Consider the following 18,013-nt stretch of genomic DNA (forward strand, 5'->3'; position numbering starts at 1 on the left):
TATGTGAATAAAACAAATCCATGGGCCCCAGTTCAGACATACTTCTGGGCTCATTTTTTTCATCTTAAATGGGAAGAATTGAATCAGATCCTTGAGTTTCTTTAGAGCTCTGAAGTTATAATATTTGGCCCCAGGAAAAAAAGAGAGAGAGGTTTCAAAAAGAAGCCTAGTCGATAAAAGAAGTCACCCCTGCCCCCGTCCCTCCCCCAGGGCCAATGCAGCAGGAAAACAGGGGGAATTCCTTGAGCAATTTCCAGGATCAAGAGGGAGCAGTCCTGGGCTCATGCTCGCACCCTTTTGGGAGACAAGGAAGATATGCCATCTTCCAGCTAGGCAGGAGACAGTTTCATTTACATCTTACAAGCTGGGGAACCAGAGTCACAGGGAGCTGTGGTTTGCTCCAAAATAATGGCAGGGCCAAGCGGTACATACAGGTATTCAGTGCTTACCACTCCCATCCCGTTGCTTTTTCTTCCTCCTGCTTCTGTTCTCCCACCTTATTTGAGTGTCAGAAACCAGCTATACATTTCACTCTAGAGCTCAGCTGGGGAGGTGGAGTTAATCAGATTTTCTCCAAGCTACCGGGCTCTAATGGATTGCTGGCCTCTGAGGGTTTTCTGGCTGATGTGAATGGATTGGGACTGTGGGGTCTCTCCCTCCCCACCTACCGAGCCTCCCTCCTATCCAGTAACTCTAGGGACTCCTTCTTTTGAGTTTTTGGAGGTTGGTTCTCTCTAGAATAATTCATAACAGTTCAGCTCCCTCCAAGTCCAGGCCTTCTCCCCAGGAAAAAAACACAATCAGGAAAGCTTTGTTCACCAGCCTCCTCCCCGCCCCTAGGATGATAGCACACCCCACATTCCTTCCTTTTTTTATTGTCTCCTGCACACCAGAAAGTAATGAGCTACTTAGAATTTCCATGAGGTCCTGAATAGTGACTGGAAAGAAAATGTTGCTTGGAAGGTGGGTATTCATATAAGTCTGATACAAATTTATATCATGTATCTATTGATCACTAACCTTTATTAGCATGCCTTGTATGTGCCAGGTATTATTGTGCACTTCACATAATCTCATTTACTTTTACAGTCATACCTTGAGGTAAACATTATCTTCATGAATGTGTTTGTGTACTTGTGTTTTTACATTTGTGAGTATGCTTGGGCCAGACAAGCTTGTATATTTCTGTCTACATAAATTGATTTATGATTTGTAAAATGCCTAATTCTGAAGTGAATGTTAAGTGCATATGTGCATTTGTGTTTGTAAATGGGTGTCTGTCCACAGAAGCATACAGGGTAGGTTTATAGTTGTTTGTATGGAAAAATACAGTAATTAATAAATAATAATATCAGAATAAACGCTGTTTCCCATACTCACAACTGGGGGGCATTGTACCCCTTGAGGTACCAAAACAAACTGTGAGCCGGCAACTCTGTCCTTGCTCCTCATCTGGTTAGGAAGCACCTGTGCAGGCAGGTGTGAATACAGTGTGTAGAAGTTACTTTTTCTTTTTTTTCTCCTTCAAGGGTTGCTGTGTGTGTGTGTGTGTGTGTGTGTGTGTGTGTGTGTGTGTTGCTCTTTGTGGGTGTGAATGTCTCTGAGGCTGTGGCCTCTGCAGGAGGTGAGAGTAATTATCACCCAAGAATAATTATTATCTAGTAGGCTCCTACTTTTATTGAATCAGTACACATGAACTGCGCATGTACCAAGCGTTGGGGATATGACAATATGTAAGAGAAATAATACTTTGAACCCCTGGAACATGCAAACCCTCCAGAGGTTCAGTGGGAAAAGCTCCTCATGGTTATGAACCTACACTTTTTACCCCATATCTCGCATATTTCTTTTGCCTGTAAAGAGTACACCCAGATCTTCCTGTCTTGTGTAGGTCACTATTGAAAATAAACAACTGAAGGCTTGGAGGTCAGGGACTTAAGTTCTTATTGTATCTCTGCCTGAAAAAGGCTGGATGATATGGGATAAATGGCCAAACTTTCTGGGCCTAAGCCAAATGAGGACAGTAATGCCTACTCTTTGCACCACATAAAGCTGCATAAAAGAAATGGTGTTAGGGTCTCATCTTATTGTGAAACTACCATGCTATGAAACAGAAACCCGAATGGAAGGGAATGGACTGGTTTCTGCTGATGGTCCATTTCTATTGGCAAGTATTCTGTGTAGCTTAATTCCAATATTGGACTGGTCCCTCATAGTCCCAGTAGCCAGATTTGAATTCTTCTAGGTAGGAATAAATTTCGACACACACTGAGACTTATTTTATTATTAGAGGAGATTCATTCTTTCAACAGACATTTATTGAGCACTTACTATGTCAGGCACTATTCTAGGCAGTGGGACAAAGTAGGTAAAGATTCCTATTCTAATGGAGTGTATTTTCTAGTGGCGGGAGACAGAAGATAAACAAGTAAGTTATGATGTATTAAGCAATCATAAAGATGGAAAAGAAAGAAGCACAGTAAAGGGACACGAAGGGGCAGTTTTATATAGGGAGGTCAGATCAGGGAATGGCTTCCTAAAAGGAGACATTTGAACACATGACTGAAGGAAGTCAGGGAATGAGTCATGTGAACCTCAGGGAGGGGAGGGCGAGGTCTCCAGGCAGTGGAAAAGCAAATGCAAAGGCTGTGAGAGGGAGGTGTGCTGAGAGTGTGCAAGACACATCAAGGAGACCAGTGTGCCTGGGTGGAGTGAATGACGGAAGAGTCCCAGGATAGAGAAGTAGTTTGGGGCTAGAGCATGTACTACCTCCAGGGCATAGTAAGGACTTCGGGTTTTATTCCGAGTGCACCCCATTGAGGGGATGTCAGCAGAGGAGTAACAAGATCTGACTGAACATTTTAACAAGATTAGTCTGGCTGCTGTATTTAAAATTAAAAAAGTGGGGAGGGCCCTGCCACTGTGGCTCAGTGCTTGAGTGTCAATCCATGAACCTTCAGTTCCCAGTCAGGGCACATGCCTGGATTGCGGGCTTGATCCATAGAGCAGGAGGCAACTGATCGATGTCTCTCTCTCATCGATGTCTCTATCTCTCTATCCCTCTTCCTTCCTCTCTCTCTAAATCAATAAAAATATGTTTTGAAAAAGTGGGGGAGGGAAGGGGCAAAATGAAAGCAAGGAGATTAGTTAGGAGCTACTGGGAAAAACCTATGCAAGAGATTCTTAGCGACTGCTCTTGCTCAACCACTGAGCCACACTGGCCAGGTTTGTTCAACATTTTTATTTACAGAAGAGGAAAATTATACCAAGCCAGGTTAAGTGACTTACCCCTTAGACCAGTAGCAGAGTTGGGACAAGAATACAGGTACCGTGATGAGAGCTAAGGAGTCTTTCCACTATTTTTTGCTTCAACTCACATGAAAGGCATGCAAGGGAAGGTCAAGGCAATCTCTGAGGGAAGGGACGCTACCCAGCTTGCTACTGATCTATATCTAGCACATGGCACAGGGCCTGACACATAGAAGGCACTCAAGTAAATATTTCCTGCAAGGATGAATGGCTGAACAAGTGAAAGAAGAAAAAAGATTCATGAGGGGCCTGAAGAGAGGAAGAGAAGAGAAAGGAATAGTGTTAATCGGGTGAGAGTATGTTGTCCCCAGCCAGCTAATGAAATCAACTCAACGCCAAGCCTCTGACCATAGTGACATTCACAGAGGCGAGTGCTGGATGCTTCCACACTCCTTTGACAGGCTTCAATGGTACTTTGTAAAGGGAGATGGATATTTGGAGCAACTGAGTAGTTTGCCTAATTGTGCTGAAGTATTATGATGAATATGGGTCTGAAAATGGGACTACGGAAGAGCCTTTCCTCTAGGGAGCTGGAGGCTTACCGCCAGCCTCTCCTAACACAACTTAGAGATGCACTTTCTACCTTTTAAAAAAATTATTATTGCAGCCCTGGCCAGTTTTGCTAATTGGTTAGAGCATTGCCCCACAGACCAAAGGGTCATGGGTTTGATTCCTGGTCAAGGGCACATACCTCAGCTGCAGATTCCTGACCCTAGTTGAGGCATGTGCAGGAGGCAACAAATTGATGTGTCTCTCTCACATTGATGATCCTCTCTCTCTCTCTTTCTCTCTCTCTCTCTCCCTCCTTTCACTCTCTCTAAAATAAATCAATGGAAAAAATATCCTCCAATGTGGATAAAAAAAATTTATTATTGCAAAGTAATAGTTTGTTCTTTGTGCTTTAAAGAAGGGACCTCAGAACTATTTGGGAAATCTCAATGGTACCAGGAGATTTTTCATTCATAAGAAGTAGATGCATAACATACTAATGGATCTTCCCTTCCATTTTACTGATTAGTTACATAGGGGCCAGGAAAGTGTCATGACAGGCTTAAGGTATCACCACAAAGCAGAATCTAGAACTCAGGACTCCTGTCTCTCAAGTCCTGGGCCCAACCCTTTGCTCAGGGCCTGAAGTACAAGACGAGGATGTGCGATCAGTGAGGAAAGAAAGCTCCGTATCAAGCTGGTTGGATCTTGACTTTCTGCCCAGAGACTCTCCAATTTTTTTGCAGCTCAGTCTATACTTGGGAATGACATATTTCCTCCATGTCATTATCTGTCCTCTGGGCTCTAGCAGCTCGACATCCCTGTGAGACTTTTATCTCCTTGTGCTTCATCCCCATCTTTTCCCCAAACCATCTCTGCCCCTTTCTCCTACTTTCCTCTCAGCCCTTAACTCTTATTTCATGTTTATTCAGTCAGTTTCTCCTGAATAGGTCTCTCATTTTCTTCCCTCACAAGCACTTTTGACATAAAAAAGGTGTGGCTGATCTTGAACTCATATTCGTATATACATAACCCATAGACACAGACAATAGGGTGGTGAAGGCCTGGGGGTGGTGGGCAGGGTGGGAGAGGTCACTGGGGAGAAGGGGAACATATGTAATACTTTCAAAAATAAAGATAAAAAAAAAAGGTTTGGCAGAGCACTCACTTTCTCCCCACCCCCGAGTTTTCATTCATTCGCTTAAAAAGTCCATATATATTAAATTCTGGATGCATGTCTGATCCTGGTCTGAGGTTTTACATCTCTAACAAAATATTTGTTTGTTCAGTTCTGAACAAATATTTATTAAGTACTTTCTCAGTATTAGGAACTACAGCATATGAAGCACAGGAGAGTGGAAGGGAGGAGGTGATGAAAAGAGTTTCCTGTACTGCATAATAAAAACCATTTAAAACGGAAATATGCATATATCAAGTGCATACATTTTGATCAATTAATTTTAAAATGGGTGCTGTCCATATCACCATGTAGAACATTACCAGCGCTCTAGACATCTGCTTCATATTCTTTCCTATCTGCCGAAGGTACCTACTATTTAAATTCTGTTTCTTCTATTTTACTTGTTTTTGACTAAGTGAAATTATCTTTTTTCATGAGTGGGGCTGACCTATAACTTTCCTTTTTAAAAATATCTTTCAGGTTTTGGTATAAAGATGTGGTGGCTTCATCTACAAGTTGTGGATATTTTCTCTTTTCTATTCTTTAGAAATGTCTATATAACATTGGGAAGGGGGAGGGAGAGAGATAAAAACATCAATGATGAGAGAGAATCATTGATTGGCTGCCTCCTGAGGATCTAGCTCGGAAACTCAGGCATGTGCCCTGATTGGGAATCAAACTGTAACCTCCTGGTTCATAGGTCGACGCTCATCCACTGAGCCATGCTGGCATCTTTAAGAAACACAGTGGATTTGAAATTTATCCATTTTATGCCCTGACTCCTGCTACACTTTCAACATAAAGTATAAGAATATGTGATGTATTGTGACATATTGTAATGATATGAAGGATGATTAGATTTTGTTTATATAAGGACATCATAACACATATTGAGATAAATACCTATTATTACTTAGGTTTCAGGTTCTCCAACTAGTAGCAGTTTACACAGAAATGTCTCAATTAACCTTATCTTTCATGCCAATCTGTGATGCTTTATATTTTTAAAACAGATTCTTCCAAAGCAGAAAATAATCCTGATTATAAGTTAAGCCTCTTTCAAAGCTGCATACATTTTTTGAGACCAAGATAGTTCTATTTAAGAAACACAGTTTGGATTGTGTGACTAAGAATGTAACCCTCATTTTTATGAGAGAGATACAAGATAATGTTTTCTTAGGTATTCATCAACTCTTAGTGTTGTTTATTGATTCTTAATATATATGTATATATATATATTTGCAAGTAAAAAGTGCATATAGATTTACATATAATAAAAAGTTTGGTGCTTTAAAAAGGCATCATTCCATTTTGTTTTTGCCTTATCTTTGAAAGGTCAGCTATAAGTCTTATTTTTGATACTTTACAGACAATGCACCTTTTTTAAAAAAATATTTATTGTTGAATATATTACATAGGTCCTCCCTTTACCCCCATTAACCTCTTCCAGCTGCTCCTGTCCACCCCCGCCCTTCCCCCAGGCCCTCAGCACCCCATTGTCTGTGTCCACGAGTTATGTATATATGCATACAAGTTCATTGGCTGATCTCTTTCCACCTCTCTCCCTCAGCCCCCCTCCACCCCCCCCCCCCTCAGCCTTCTCTCTACAGTTCAACAGTCTGTTCATGCTTCTATGACTCTGGGTCTATTTTAGACCATCAGTTTATTTGGTTCATTAGATTCCACATATGAGTGAGATCATGTGACACCTTTCTCTGACTGGCTTATTTCGCTCAGCATAATTCTCTCCAGGTCCATCCATGCTGTTGCAAATGGTTAAGAGTTCTTTCTTTTTTATTGCTGTGTAGTATTCCATTGTATAAATGTACCATAGTTTTTTGGTTTTTATTTATTTATTTATTTAATTTTATTTTTTTAAATTAAATCTTTATTGTTTAGATTATTACATTTGTTCCTCTTTTATCCCCCCATAACTCCCATCCTCCCAGTTCCCACCCCACCCTCCGCCCTCACTCCCCACCCACTGTCCTCATCCATAGGGGCACGATTTTTGTCCAGTCTCTTCCCTCATTCCCCACACCCCTTTCCCCCCCAAGAATAGTCAATCCATTCCCTTTCTATGCCCCTGATTCTATTATATTCACCAGTTTACTCTGTTCATCAGATTATTTATTCACTTGATTTTTAGATTCACTTGTTGAAAGATGTGTATTTGTTGTTCATAATTTGTATTTTTACCTTTTTCTTCTTCTTCCTCTTCTTAAAGGATACCTTTCAGCATTTCATATAATACTGGTTTGGTGGTGATGAACTCCTTTAGCTTTTCCTTATCTGTGAAGCTCTTTATCTGACCTTCAATTCTGAATGAGAGCTTTGCTGGATAAAGTAATCTTGGTTGTAGGTTCTTGGTATTCATCACTTTGAATATTTCTTGCTACTCCCTTCTGGCCTGCATAGTATCTGTTGAGAAATCAGCTGACAGTCGTATGGGTACTCCCTGGTAGGTAACTGACTGTTTTTCTCTTGCTGCTTTTAAGATTCTCTTTTTGTCTTTTGCTCCTGGCATTTTAATTATGATGTGTCTTGGTGTGGTCCTCTTGGGATTCCTTTTGTTTGGGGTTCTCTGTGCTTCCTGGACTTGTAAGTCTATTTCTTTCACCAGGTAGGGGAAGTTTTCTGTCATTATTTCTTCAAATAGGTTTTCAATATCTTGCTCTCTCTCTTCTGGCACCCCTATAATTCGGATGTTGGTATGCTTGAAGTTGTCCCAGAGACTCCTTACACTATCTTGATATTTTTGGATTCTTTTTTCATTTTGCTTTTCCGGTTGGGTGTTTTTTGCTTCTTTGCATTTCAAATCTTTGACTTGATTCTTGCGATCCTCTAGTCTGCTGTTGGGAGTCTGTATAATATTCTTTTTTAAAAATATATATTTTATTGATTTTTTTACAGAGAGGAAGGGAGAGGGATAGAGAGTTAGACACATCAATAAGAGAGAAACATCTATCAGCTGCCTCCTGCACAACTCCCACTGGGGATGTGCCCACAACCAAGGCACAGGCCCTTAACCGGAATCAAACCCGGGACCCTTCAGTCCGCAGGCCGACGCTCTATCCACTGAGCCAAACCGGTTAGGGCAATGTATAATATTCTTTATTTCAGTCAGTGTATGCTTAATTTCTAGTTGGTCCTTTATCACAACATCGAGGGTCTCACTAGATTTCTTGAGGATCTCACTACATTTATCGGCAGTTTCTAGAAAGCTCTTGAAAAACCTTAAAAGTGTGGTTTTGAACTCTATATCCAGTAGTTTGCTTTCCTCCATTTCTGTCATTTGTGTCCTGTTTCTTTGTCTTGGCAATTTTTATGCTTTGCTGTGTCGATAGAGTGGCTTTCTGTGCTAAGTGTCCTATAAGGGCCCGGTGGCTCAGCCTCCCCAATTACCTGAGGTAGACACTCTTGGTGCACCCCCTTGTGGGCTTTGTGCACAGTCTTGTTGTAGTTAAGCCATGATTGTTGTAGGTACTACTGGGAGGAATTGACCTCCAGGCCAATTGGCTGTGAGAATCAGCTGTGTCTACGGTGGGAGAACTTCTGTGCTTGAGACACCCTTATGGGGCAAGACATGCTTCAGAGGGGCTTTGGTGCTCACTGAGTCTGCCCCCAGAGTGTGTCCATTATGGATCTGTGGCATTATAATTGGATGGTTCTACTCTGACCACTGGGTACACTGGCTCTTGGATCTAAGGAGGTGCTAATCTAGCCTCTGCCTGAGGCTACCCTGCAGAAGCCAGCTGTAAAGCAATGCAAGTTGCCCTGGGGCCTTGGGCAGCTGCAGTTTGTTAAGTAATTTTCAGATTACAAAGGGCTGGGCCTTTCATATGCAAAAGCCTTCTTGCACGCCTTGGGTGGGGTGGAGCCCCAGGGGATCAACTGGGCAGGCGGAGCGAGCAGTATGGCTGCTCTCATTCCTGTCCTCAGAGGCCCCGGCAATTGGCAATCGCTGTGTGTGCCTCTGAGAGAAAGCTGCCCTTGAGTTCTGACCGATGCCAGACAGTCCGTTTCTCCCATATGAGTCTGGGTCCCCAGAGACTCGCCCGGAACTGGAGCTCAGAGCCTGAGATTCCCTCCCGATTGAAAAAGACAATCGTGACCTCAGCTGCCAGCCCTCTCCGCATGCACCTCCGCACCTTTGTATTTTACTTCCGCACCGCACCTCCTCTGAGTCTCGGTATGCTTTTCTCTTTCCTTCTAGTTGTAGAATTTCCACTCAGCCAGCCTTCCTGTGGTTCTGGATGATGTCCGTTCCGTCTTTTAGTTGTATTTTTGAAGTGGTTGTGCGAGGCAGCAATCTCCGGTGTTTACTTATGCTGCCATCTTGGTTTTCTCTCAGTTTTTTGTTTTTAAAAAATATATATATTTTATTGATTTTTTACAGAGAGCTAGAAACATCGATGAGAGAGAAACATTGATCAGCTGCCTCCTGCACAACCCCTACTGGGGATGTGCCTGCAAACAAGGTACATGCCCTTGACCAGAATTGAACCTGGGACCCCTCAGTCTGCCGGCTGACGCTCTATCCACTGAGCCAAACCAGTTAGGGCCATATTTTTTTTTTCATATATATTTTTTTTTATCCATTCATCTGCTAATGGGCACTTAGGCTGTTTCCAAATCTTAGCTATTGTAAATTGTGCTGCTATGAACAGAGGGGTGCATATATCCTTTCTAATGAGTGTTTCAGGTTTCTTAGAATATATTCCTAGAAGTGGGATTGCTGGGTCAAATGGGAGTTCCATTTTAAATTTTTTGAGGAAACTCCATACTGTTTTTCATAATGGTTGCACCAGTCTGCATTCCCATCAGTAATGCATGAGGGTTCCCTTTTCTCCACATCCTTGCCAGCACTTGTCAGTTGATTTGTTGATGATAGCCATTCTGACAAGTGTGAGGTGATATCTCATTGTTGTTTTGATTTGCAACTCTCAGATGATTAGTGACTTAGAGCATCTTTTCATATGTCTCTTGGCTTTTTGTATGTCCACTTTGGAGAAGTGTTTATTTAGGTTCTTTGTCCATTTTTTGATTGGGTTATTTGTTTTCCTTTTGTTAAGTTGTATGAGTTCCCTATACATTTTGGAGATTAACCCCTTATCAGGTGTATCAGCAATGCATCTTTTTTCCTGGTGCTTTTAGTATTTAATTGTCTTTGTTTTTCATCAGTGTTATATGATGTACCAGGTTTGTTTGTTTGTTTGTTTTCCCTAAGGAATCAAACACGATTTATTTTAGAACTAAGTAGGACAGACTGAATAACAGAAAATTTTATCCTCAAGTTTCTCAGTGGACATTTCCTCACTAAGTTGCATGCTATTGACCGTATCAGTCCCACCAGTGGCTCTCACAATACAGTCACAAAAGTTCCACAAATCGTGTCATTTGGTTGAAGAGTCACGTTTTAAAAGAATAATCTTTCCATTGTTTGTGCTTTATAACAATTCTCAAAACACATTTGTTATGCTCCCTGCCCCAAATTGTTCAATTAAGCTTTTCTTCTAAAAATAACTGAGAGCAAGAGAATCATTTACTTTATACACATTACAAAACAGAACTCATCCATTTTCTCCAGTGTTCCGTGGAGGGGAACACTGCCCAGCCGCACACAGGTAGCAGAGAGTTATGTTTCCTATTTGGCTTCTCTGTTTTAAAGACTAGAGAAAACCTGGTGTTGTTTTCATCTTGGTTTCAACACAATGGTGTCAATATCCCTTTCTTCCTTTGAACCTTGATCTGGCATCTAACACTGATCTTCTACATTTAAAAAAAAGAATATTTCAAAGCTTTTGGTTTCCTTTCTTCTCACACGGCAGTGGGCTTTTCCTTCCTGGAACACACGGTCTTCCTGAAGCCGACACGTGCCCAGGTCCTGTGCCTTATCTGCTGCCTTATGTGGCCTGATCCCCTTCAGTCCAGCTTTGGTTTCTTTATGAATATCCTGCGTGGAGCTCATAGAGCCTTTGGAATTTGTGTCTTGATGTATTTAATAGCATTTCCTTAATTATTGCTTCTTCACTCACTCCTCTCCATCTAGAATCCCAGTTTCCCGTTAGACCTTTTCATTGTGTTCCCCACGTCACTTACGCTTGTTTCTGTGTTTTCTATTCTTTCCCCATCGCCCCTCTGTGCCAATCTGGATCTTTTCTTCCCCTTTGTCTAATCTTCCCTTCGCACTGTGTTTAATCTGGTTTTACACTTACCTACTGAATTAATTTCAATTAATTTAATTTTCAGGCTGATGGGGGTGGGTATCTTGGGGATGGGGTATTGAGCAAAAAAGAAAAAAGAGAGAGAACTCATAGACATGGACAACAGTGTGGTGATTACTGGAGGAGGGGCATGTGGAGGAGTGGGAGGTGGAGGGGGAAGAGAGCATAGAGGGGATAGTGATGGGGAAAAAGATTCTCTGAAGAAATTCTTCATCTTTTTTTCTTCACTATAAGAATTAATTTTATTATTTTTTAAATTAAATCTTTATTGTTCAGATTATTACAGTTGTTCCTCTTTTTTCCCCCCATAGCTCCCCTCCACCCGGTTCCCACCCCACTCTCTGCCCACCCGGTCCCCCCCGCCCACTGTCCTCATCCATAGGTGTACGATTTTTATCCAGTCTCTTCCCGTACCCCCCACACCCCTTTCCCCCACAAGAATAGTCAGTCTACTCCCTTTCTATGCCCCTGATTCTATTATATTCACCAGTTTATTCTGTTCATCAGATTATTTATTCACTTGATTTTTAGATTCACTTGTTGATAGATGTGTATTTGTTGTTCATAATTTGTATCTTTACCTTTTTCTTCTTCTTCCTCTTCTTAAAGGATACCTTTCAGCATTTCATATAATACTGGTTTGGTGGTGATGAACTCCTTTAGCTTTTTCTTATCTGTGAAGCTCTTTATCTGACCTTCAATTCTGAATGAGAGCTTTGCTGGATAAAGTAATCTTGGTTGTAGGTTCTTGGTATTCATCACTTTGAATATTTCTTGCCACTCCCTTCTGGCCTGCAAAGTTTTTGTTGAGAAATCAGCTGACAGTCGTATGGGTACTCCCTGGTAGGTAACTGACTGTTTTTCTCTTGCTGCTTTTAAGATTCTCTCTTTCTCTTTTGCTCTTGGCATTTTAATTATGATGTGTCTTGGTGTGGTCCTCTTGGGATTCCTTTTGTTTGGGGTTCTCTGTGCTTCCTGGACTTGTAAGTCTATTTCTTTCACCAGATAGGGGAAGTTTTCTGTCATTATTTCTTCAAATAGGTTTTCAATATCTTGCTCTCTCTCTTCTTCTGGCACCCCTATAATTCGGATGTTGGTACGCTTGAACTTGTCCCAGAGGCTCCTTACACTCTTCATATTTTTGGATTCGTTTTTCTTTTTGGTTTTCTGGTTGGGTGTTTTTTGCTTCTCTGTATTTCAAATCTTTGACTTGATTCTTGCGATCCTCTAGTCTGCTGTTGGAACTCTGTATAATATTCTTTATTTCAGTCAGTGTATGCTTAATTTCTAGTTGGTCCTTTTTCATAACCTCGAGGGTCTCACTAGATTTCTTGCGGGTCTCACTAAATCTATCGGTGGTTTCTAGAAAATTCTTGAAAAACCTTATAAGTGTGGTTTTGAACTCTATCTCCAGTAGTTTGCTTTCTTCCATTTCTGTCATTTCTGACCTGTTTCTTTGTCTCGCATTTTTTATGCTTCCCTGTGTTGATAGAGTGGCTTTCTGTGCTAGGTGTCCTATAGGGCCCAGTGGCTCAGCCTCCCCAATTACCTGAGGTAGACACTCTTGGTGCACCCCCTTGTGGGCTTTGTGCACAGTCTTGTTGTAGATAAGCCTTGATTGTTGTAGGTAACACTGGGAAGAATTGACCTCCAGGCCAATTGGCTGTGAGAATCAGCTGTGTCTACGGTGGGAGAACTTCTGTGCTTGAGACACCCTTATGGGGCAAGACATGCTTCAGAGGGGCTTTGGTGCTCACTGAGTCTGCCCCCAGAGCGTGTCCCTTATGGATCTGAGGAGTTGTAATCTGGATGGTCCTACTCTTACCACTGGGTACACTGGCTCTTGTATCTAATTTAGCCTCTGCCTGAGGCTACCCATCAGGAGCTATGGAGACATCTGCAGATTCCTCTTCTTTGTTTGGGGTTTGGAGGTGCCCAGATGAGGCCCAGCTGTGAAGCAATGCAAGCTGCTGTGGGGCCTTGGGCCTTCTTTTGGAAGTTATGGGTCTCTCTGTCTCAGCTGCAGTTTGTTAGGTAATTTTCAGAATGTGAAGGGCCAGGCCTTTCATATGCAAAAGCCTCTGTGCACAGCTTGGGTGGGGCAGGGTCTCAGGGGATCAACAGGGCGGAGCAAGCAGCTATGGCTGCTCATCAGTCCTACCCTAAGAGGCCCCATGTCTCAGTGTCCTGGTAATCGCTGCAAGCACCTCTGAGAGAAAGCTGCCCTCGAGTTCTGACCCATGCCAGACAGTCCAGTTTCTCCCCCTATGAGTCTGGGTCCCTAGAGACTCGCCTGGAACTGGAGTTTAGAACAGTTGGGAGCTTGAGACTCCCTCCGGATTGAAAAAGACATCTGTGTCCTCAGTTGCCAGCCCTTTCCACGTGCACCTCTGTACCTCTGCACTTTACTTCCGCACCTCCTCTGAGTCTCAGTGTGCTTTTCTCTTTCCTTCTGGTTGTAGAATTTCCACTCAGCCAGCTTTCCTGTGGTTCTGGATGATGTCCGTTTTGTCTTTTAGTTGTATTTTTGAAGTGGTTGTGCAAGGCAGTAATTTCCGGTGTTTACCTATGCCGCCATCTTGGTTTCTCTCCTTGAAAGTCTTCATCTTTTTATCTATTTTCTGGAACATGTTCATCATAATCATTTTATGGTTCCTGTCTGATAATTCTAGAACCTGGGTTATTTATCAGCATGCTTCCATTGCCTGCTATTTGATTTTATGGGATTTAGGTCATTGTGTCTGATTACTGGCATGCTTAGCATTTGTACAGTGAATACCTTAAATCGAATATAAACAATTATAGTGGCTCTGAATCATGTTATCTTCTAGAAAGGATTAAATTTCTGTGTGACTACAGAGTCTGAACAGATCACCTTGATCCAATCATGGGCTACGATGATTTGAGCTGTGTTTCCGGCTTTGCGGGCTGCTATTTCTGATTTGCCTTACTTCTTGGGCATAGCCCATCGGGGTCTCAACTGAAAGCCAGTGCCTCTTCTTTGGTGGGCTCTGAACTCCAACTTTTGTTTCCCAACTTATGGGACTACTAAAATCATTGCTTAACTGTTTCATTCTTAGCAGCTGCTTTTTCAAAAATAATTTTTTATTTTATTTTTATTTATGTATTTATTTTTTTGTATTATAGATGGTGCCCTTGACTGGAATCGAACCTGGGACCCTTCAGTCCCCTGGCGGATGCTCTATCCACCGAGCCAAACCAGCTAGGGCTTTATTTTATTTTTGTAATAAAGCCTTCCTTTATCATCCTCCCTGAAGAATGCCCCCCATTACTGTTGTTTATTTTTTAAAATTATTTTCAGATATACAGAAAACTTCCCATATACCCTTCACTCAGTTTTCCCTAATGTTAACATTTTTCATAACATGGCACAGTTGTTGAAACTAAGGAAGGAATATTGGTATATTACCTTTAACTAAACTGTAGACTTCATTTTTATTTTTTCAGTTTTTTCCTTATTGTACTCTTAAAGTTCCAGGATCCAATCCAGGAGACCACATTACATTTAGCACCGGTCTTTTTAGTCTCTGAATCTTGAAAGATCCTCAGTCTTCCCTAGTTTGTCAAGAACTGAACAGTTTTGAAGAGTCCTGGTCAGATATTTTGTAGAAACATTACTCAACTTGAGTTTGTATGAGTTTTTTCTCATGATTAAATGGAGGCTATGAGTTTTGGGGAGAATACCACAGCAGAGAAGTGCCCTTCTTGTCACATGATATGCACCGGTACATGACATCACCGTGATCTGTCATGGTGGATGTGACCTTGACCATTGGTTACGGTTGTATCTGGCAGGGTTCTCCGTTGCATACTTTGTCCTTTAAGTGACTTATTAAGTCCAGCTCATACTCAAGGAGAGAAAACTTACTTCTGTCTCCTGCAGGAGATTGTCAGTGTTCCCTTGGCTTCCCAGACCCTCACCACAAATGTGCATCTGAGAATTTGGCCAATGCCCTAAGGAGACATTGCATGCAGAATGTCTATCTCACTTGTCTGTGGTTCTATTTCCCCCTGGATATCGGCTCCTCCGTTTCTGGCTGCCTGTAACTTACATTTTTGTTTTTCTATTTGTCCTAGCCTGGTGAAACTGCTGTAAGCTCTAGGCCACTGCTTTCTGTCTTGACTTTTTGTTCTGCAATGACAATTGAAAATGCCCCTAGTGGAGAAAACACAGATTTAAGACCCTCTTCACTATGCTTTCCTTTCCTCTGGCCCTTCCAGTCACGGCTGCCTTGGCTGCTCCCCTGATTTTATTTTTGATCCAGTTTTTGTAGTTGTTCTCAGTAGGAGGCTTTGCCAGATACGAATTACTTCTTCAGAGGCAGGAGGCACTGGGGAGCCACTGCGGGGCTCCCACCACCACTCCGCACTCTGCTCAGGGCTCTCCTCAGCTGGCTCGCTGTAGCCCAGCTTCCTCTCTGTCCCACCTGCTTTCTTCAGAGATCAGCTGCTAGTTTTCTTCTTCGGGTCTTTCATCAAGCATTTTTCCTTCTCTCGCTCTTACTGCTACTTTTATACCTTACCCATAGTCCATTCTTTACACAGTAGCCAGAGCCATCTTTAAAATATCAAGTCTTTGCATTGAATTCCCTTTACACCTAGAATAAAACACAGTTCCTCACCACAGACTTATATGATCAGCCCCGACCTCCCTCTCTGACCAAACCTCATACTACTCTCCTTTTATTTCATCAAACTACAGATTTTCCACTTGTCTTTGAGCTCAGATCTTCCTACAATTAGCTCTTGTCCTTCATATCTCAGTTACAATGTTACCTCCTCAAGAAAGATTTCCCCGACCATCCTCTCTGAAGTACCTCTGCCCCATCACTACCATTCATTTCGTTTAATTTTCTTCATAGCAATTATCCTTATCTAAAACTATTTTGCTCATTTACATATTCACTGTTTTAATTTCTGAATACATGCAGCACAGTATTCTTCTCCACTCTATTGCCAGTGTCTATAGCAGTTCTTGGCACATAGTGAGCCTGAAATGAATGAGTGAAATCCCACCAGATGTATTTACTATGTGACATGCTCTGTGCTTCATTCTCCTGCTATACTCTGTCATTAAATTATCACCATAACGCTGTGGAGGGGAGTCTGTTATTGCCTCCATCTTACAGAGGAATAATGTTTAAAGCACAGAGAGATCAAGTGTCTTGTTCATTCGAGCAGGTAACCGGTCGTCCCGGGATCTAGCCCCATGCCTGAACTTTAACCCCTAACGTCATTTTATAGACTTAAGCTGTGTGGTGTAGCTTTAGGTTATTTCTTGCAATCAGTTTGGTTTTTTATTAATTTTACATGTGGCAATTTCTTCTCAACTAAAGAACAGTTTCCTTGATGACAAAAACATGGGCTTATTATAGATTTCCTCTTTGGATTTCAACCAGAAGAGTTTTGAGAATAAGACATATGTTGTTTTTGCTCAACCAGCATCCATTCGTTATTCTTTTGGTAACAGTATGTGAAGTTTCCTCAGGGAACACACCTCACCTCCCCCACTGTCAGTCCAGGTGGTCTGGATGGGCTGAACCCGGGATCCAAAGATGGGGGGCTGCTTCATCAACCCACACAGCCCCTGACCAGGGACCTGCTCAGGAATAAGTGCAGAACCCAAACCCATCCAATCACTTAGTGCTTCGAGGATGGAACTAGAACACACTCTCCCCTCTTCCACCAGGAGGAAACAAAAAGGACGGAGCCAATACTGAGGACATCAGAATGAGAGCTGGAGAGAGCCGAGAGCCAGGTTCCCCATGACACTGGCTGCATCCAGCCAGCCTCAAACCTCCAGCTCCTCTGGCCTTTTTAGTTAAACAGGCCAATTAATTTGTTTTGTGCTTAGGCCAGTTGGATCTCGCTTCCCTTTATACCTGTGAGAGCCCTGGTGCCCACAGTGCTCCACAAATGCCTCTCGATGGTTGGCAGACTGTGTGGACGTGGAACTTGTACCCGGCTCAGGAGTGTATCTGTAGAGACTGAATAGAGGCAAAAGGGCTTCTTGTGTGACTTTGCAGCAAACCCCACCACGCTCCCCCTGCCCCCAGCTCTTTGCTTGGGGCCCAGGACAGGGAGAGGGCGGGCTCCCCTCTCAGGTGGTGGTAATAATGAGCCAGATGGAGTGGCGGGCCAAGGCTTGGCTATCAATTAGTGACGCTCTGACTGCAGGAAAACCTCTCAGATGTGTCCTAATCTCTCAGTAGGCCTTCTCCTCTAAAGGCTTAGGTGGCTCATAACATGTTTGAGCGGTTGATCCTTTCTTTGATCACGCCTGATAGGATTATTCTGTGACGAGATGGTGCCCAGGAATCGAGGCAGTTATTTGGTAGCCTTGGCTCACACTTAGGCCACGTGGCTTCGCTCTGGCGGTTCAGCTGGCTTTCTTCTCCCTCTGCTTGTGCTGGGTCAGGAGCCCCACAGCGGGCTCTCGCCAAAGCGTGTGTCTTCTTGTTGGGTGCAGAAACACAATATTGGGGACTAGCTATTATAAGAAGTAAAATAAGAAATATCAACCATGCTCTGTTAACCATGATTGTTTTGTTCGGATGAAAGAAAGCACATTCTAACCTGGCTGGGAGCTGTATGCCCTGGGACATGGGAGCCAACATCAGAATGCAGCCCAGCCTCCTGTCCTGGGAACGGCCTTATGGAAAGATTTACAACCTCGCGGCTGAAACAATCTACTCCTGGAGGCACCTGCTCTTTACAACCCCAGCCCCTATTGCCTCTTATCTGGTCCTAGGTTCCCATGTAATCTTTGTCCTTCTATCCAACATGA

This window comes from Myotis daubentonii, chromosome 5, assembly GCF_963259705.1.
Source record: "Myotis daubentonii chromosome 5, mMyoDau2.1, whole genome shotgun sequence".
NCBI lineage: Eukaryota > Metazoa > Chordata > Mammalia > Chiroptera > Vespertilionidae > Myotis > Myotis daubentonii.